Genomic DNA, 6,000 nt, shown 5'->3' on the forward strand with positions numbered 1-6,000 from the left:
GCTCTGTTCTATGATTCTCAATGATCTTTTTATAGACTGATTCACAGAATATGTAAGAGAGTTTTATAGACTGATTCACAGAAAATGTAAGAGAGTGTTCCATTTTTTGTCAAATAGCAGGTGAAATAAACAATTACAATAACAATAACAATTTCAATTTGAAAACATTTTATAACAAAAAAAAAGCAAGGACTTTAGAAATATTTGGAAAATTAAAAAAATCACAGTTTGTTAAAATAACGTATACTATAAGTTCTATTATCATATGTCAAAACAAAAGTTGAGGACGCAATTTCTTGTAATAAAAGTTTGACCAAACAGTATTAAAAGTATTACTTACTTTGCCCTCAATGAAATATAAGTAGTAGTCACAACATTTCGATGCCTTCGTTCAGTTTGCAGCATCTTCAGTTAATGTTTGCAACATTTCGTTATATACAATATATATTGATTTGGCTGTTTTAGAGAAAGCTGTTGCAGAAATATAGATTCTAAAGGTTAAAACTTGCATTGCATTGCTTGTCAACATTGACAATTTATAAACCTTACTATTTGAAAAGTTTAATGATAAAAAATGGCCTGGGAAATACATAATGCTTCTTCAAATAACAGAAAAAAAAATACAAAAATTGGAAAGGTTCATATTTTAATTCATTTTTTGCTTTATGTTTTGAATTTTTAATGTAATTTAAAGCAGTATGCCTCCAGATTGGCTAAAAAGTAATATTTCTTTCAAATTGAAGTTTGGTCTAATTATGAATATTAGAATATGAATTTTTGTTTCTAAAATACTTTAAAAGGTGAAACAGATTACCGCGTCGGGAATCGAACCCCGGACCGCCGCGGCAATAAAGACATCTTCCCGTCGTCGTAACCAATAGCGCTATAGCTGAAGTAGAGAATAATGACTTCTAATATAGATATTCATAATAGTAATGAAGTAATGAAGTAAAAGCGTGGCGAACGCTTTTTGATTTTCCTCGTAAAACGTGGTAAAAACAGAAAATTTGCATGTGTTTCCGTGACATAAAATTTGTCAATAATTAAGTTTTAAAGCCTTCTTAAGAAATATAACACTTATTTATAGATATCTAAAATATTTTTTTTTGTTGTCGAACAATCTAGAGGCATGCTGCTTACACTGAGAGGCACATGAATAAAATATAATCAGTATAATCATCATACTTATAAACAATTTCAGTTAGTCTTAAAAAGCGCAACTGTACCATTTGGCGTTGAGATGTTGATACAAGTTATTGTTGAGACTAGGCACTAAAACACAATTAAGAATGCTTGAGTTAGGATTTATTTTGCAGAAAAAAAGGTTCGGGTTTATATTAATAACAAACCATTTATTATAGTAGTAAAAAATTAATTTTAGTACTAAAGATAAAAAATATCGTTGGGTCTAGGCAATAAAGCTCAATTTAGAATGCTTAAATAAGGATTTACTTTGCAGAAAAAAATGGGTTTAAATTAATAACAAACAAACCTGAGACTGGCACTCAAAGAAAACTAAAATATGATATAAGTAATAAAAAAATGTTAGTTCAAAAAGATCCAAAATCTATTATCTATCAACACGGTAGGCAGTTGTTATAACCAGTGTGCGAATATCGACGGGGTCGATCGAAAATCCCAAATAGTGCCACTTTCAGGAGAAGCAAAACACATTCCTCAAGGAAAAGTTCAATTCATATAAACATAATTTCAAATTATAAAATATTATTTTTTATTAATTCATACCGCAGAAACTTTGTAGATTCGACCAAAAGATCGATATCTATACCAGACGGCAAGGTTTATGTATTCTGTTTCCACATACAATTATTAAACATTTTTTTTTAAACAAAGACGTGACTAATTAATTGCAAAATAATTACAAAGGCCTTCAAGCCTTCAAAAATGGCAATACCTCAATCCTAGTGTCTAACTTTTATTAGAAATTGATAAAACTCGACGTTGATTTGACATTTTGGCACCATCTGAATATATGTCATGATGATAGTGTCAATATTATATATGAATTATAGATTGACGTTCGTTGTTTAGTTGTACTAGACTGCCCGTCGAAATTGTTATTAATACGTGACTCTTCAAGTCTGATGTTTGGATCCACTGAGGACAAATGAGAGTCTCGGTGGACAATTATGCCTTGCTTTTGAATTATATAAAGTGTCAAATATGTGTGCGTCTTTTCTGCTCAGAATCCCTATGGCCATTATGACTTTGTCTTAGTTGTTATCATCAGTATTAAATGTGTACGTTTAATAAAGAAAAAAATAATGTTTGATTTGTGTTGCTGTTCTTGTTTGAGTTATGGCCACGATGATCTAGTAAAACAACAATCGCTGTCTCGTTTAACGTCTTAATAAAAATGGTTATACATTTGGTTTTCAAAACGCCTTAGCTACTAATTCATGAAATACCTTCACTGTGATTATAATATTCTGTACGCACTCCGATCTCTCATTGTTGGGATTTGAAAAAGAGAACAGGAAAGGGCTAGACAGAATTAAATTTAGATGAATTTAGCAGAGGATCATCCATATTAACTCGACACTAACGAGTTGGTTATGACAAAGGGTCTGCTCCATTCTCTAAATGGGACTTAAAGTTGATTAAATGAAACAAAGTTAAATAAACGTAATTTTATTTCAACTCTTGAACATAAATTAAAGCGATTAATCGCCATTTAAGCACTGGTACAAATTAGGTGATAACATAAAAGAATGAGATCTATTTAACATAATGAGACCTTAAGACATAAAATGCATTTATTGCACACTTTATGTGTTACCTAATCAAGTTTCACTATCTCCAAACTAATTACACATTCTTTAATGCTAATACAATTATCTTCTATACAATGTCATACAACTTCGTGTTATGTTTTACGTATCAAAAGGTTTTGAAATTTTTCTCGATTGAGCCGTCGTTATCACCATCCATGCTAATTCAGGCATCAGAATGTTCGGTACAGTCGGTAAAGTACGTTTTGTCAGAACGGCCTTAATCCGTGCGTGTGCGTCTTTTTTTCACCAACTTTTCAGTCGTATAAACGGTGATGCCCTTGTCATTTATATCACCGTCGTGTAAATGTTGTCTTCCGTTTTGCCGTCGGATGTATCAGAAATCGTTGTTTTAGTTGAAGTTGTTTTCCTCAAAATATTGTTTGCTAATGGTAATATGTTCCTTGAGTGTATATACCTAACTATCAAATGAAGTAGGATATCCATATGAAAATAAAACTTTTATTGCGTTTACAATTAACGAATAACATTAATTTTGTTTAAGTAATGTTCATAATGCAACTATGCTTCAATGTTTAAAAATGACAGTTTTTAGCCAAATTCTGGAGTATAGTCCTTTCAAATATATAAAGCATAACGCTCTCATTTGTTATAGTTTCAAAAAGTAGATAAATGATTTTTCTGAATAAAGAAAATAAGGAAAAGATCAAGTAAACATCTAACGATGAATTATATTTGCCATTTGATTTTACGTTGTCATGGAAACATAATTATTGCAATTCTGAGTAGATATTAAAATGGGTATAACTTTCTCCTTTTAAGCTTATTTTGAAATTTTTACGAGAAGTAACAGACTGAATGAACATTAAAACAACGTTGCCAACACTTGCGACACTTTGCTTTATGCAAAGGGATCGAAATAGAAATGTAAAAAAATTATGAAAATATAATTTAGGCAACCATAAATAACGTTAAACTGTCTTTTTATTATTTAAAATAGAGAAAAGTGGAAACTTCACAGGTCGCTTAAGTCGATTGTTTGCTTTAGCAAGTATATGTACGTAGGATTCCAAGTGGCCACGAGCCTTATAATGAGGTGATTATATTAATACTAGTATACACCTTTCAAGAGTGTTCAAACAATGTAAAATGTAACAACATCCGCTAATACAGTTTAGACACTGTAACTGAAAATGCAAATTTGAATTAGGCACTACTTATTTTAGATGTATGTTTAGTTAACTGCATTAATGTTCAGAATTTAAAGAGGAATACGGTAATATTTCACGGACAAGAGAATTGTGCTAAATATTCGGGAAGTATATCTTCCATAAAACCTTTTGTTTTAAAATCACTGGACCTCAAATTCCAAACTTGTGTAAGCTAAACTATTCTTACATGAAATCTGCAGCATAGGCATGATGCACATTCTAATTCATTTACAAATGGTATTAACACTCCGTGATTTCAGATAGCAGAACATCTGAATTGTTCTGAACTTTATGCAATACAACTGTCAAACCCATTCGGGTCGTGAAATTACATTACAATCACGAATACATAATATTAAACGGATGAAACATTTACCACAATAAACAGATAAGATGTAGATCTATATCGGTACTTTCACTGCAACTACTCATTTTTGGTTTATCATTTCGTAGAAAATACACAATATGCTGATGTTTACATTTATCAAAGAAATTTAGCGGAAACAAGTGCCGTTTCCAGGCAAACGACTAAAAACTACCGTAATGCAACAAAATTACCCTAAGTATATTCAGGTACTGTATCGTCTGCTCAATATCAGACGGTAAATCAATTGTGCATTAATTGTATAAATGTAGAACAATCTTTTTTAAGCGAATCTTTATTTTCTAGAGGCGTAAGTGCCATGACAGTTCTAAGTTTAGCGTAACGTTTTGATTGGTCAATCGTTTCCGCTATTGTTGCTGATTGGACGAGAGTGCATTTGAATGTTTGACGGCGGGACAGTTTCAGTTGTATATTCCACCGCCCGAAGTTATGAATACGAGCGCAGAACTTTCCATCCGTCAGACATGGACACTAGGTCATGTGTTGTAGGTAAAAATCCGCCATCTGCCAAGATCCGCCAAAGATTCAATATATTTGTATATGCAGTAAATCTGCCAGGTTATTCATTTACATATGGTATGTGTTAACTCTGGTTATTAAATCCACCAAAAAGTGATCGCCACTAAAATCTCGAAATCAGCTAAAAACTTACGTTTCCTTAATAGACATACGTACTTCCACTATATTAAACATAATAACACTGTGGAAGTTCCTACCAAGGGTGACACTATATAGTAAGTCTCATTAAATTAAAGCATTGTTGTATTTTATTTAGTTAAAACAATATTAAAAGTATAGAAATATACATCTGTCTTATGTGAATTTTAGGTAGTTTCGCATTCGGCCTGTATAAAACTCACTACCGTACCATCTCTACTTAATAGCCCTGCCTTTCTGTGACTTAACCCTGAGCAATAGCGAATATAATAATATCGTCCTGAAATACTTTATTCTGATGAATCCATTAGTGCGTGTAAAATGTGAACATAATTAGTACATAAAGATTCGAACAGTCTTTAATTGGATAGTGTTCAGTTACATGTATTTGAAAAGAAAAAATAAACAACAAAATTGTAAAAATCACATCTAAACAACAGTCGGCAGTAACGTACCTAGTACACAATATGGTTAAAATGTTTAATTTATTTAAGTGTATATGGCTAATGGACCAATATTGTACCCTAAGTACATTACCACCACCTGTGATCTTAACCTGCGCCTTGAAAATAGTTTTACATTTTTTGCATTGAAATTTATCAATATATGACATCTGATGCAACGTAATACAAAGTTTCTCAAGGTGAAGCATCTTGTCAAGGTGCTGATGAAACAATGTATCTGCTGCCTCAGTAGGATATATGCGTCAATGTATGCGACAAATAGCTAGACATATAGGAGCATATTTAGACCGTTAGACGACTGTCATATCAAGTAATGATAAATAGATAATAATTGAAAAATGGTATTTAACGCAACAATTTATTTGTCTTCCCCTAAGTAGAGAGAGTCTCTTAAATATTTTTGTTACGACGAAGACTGCACATATTTCCAGTGATATTATCGGTAAAAATCCTTCTATGATTGTGTTTTTGTATATATTTGTTACAAAGAATGGGATTTCTATGGACGTTTATGTTTATGTAATTATTTA

This window comes from Mercenaria mercenaria, chromosome 19 (assembly GCF_021730395.1).
Source record: "Mercenaria mercenaria strain notata chromosome 19, MADL_Memer_1, whole genome shotgun sequence".
Lineage (NCBI taxonomy): Eukaryota > Metazoa > Mollusca > Bivalvia > Venerida > Veneridae > Mercenaria > Mercenaria mercenaria.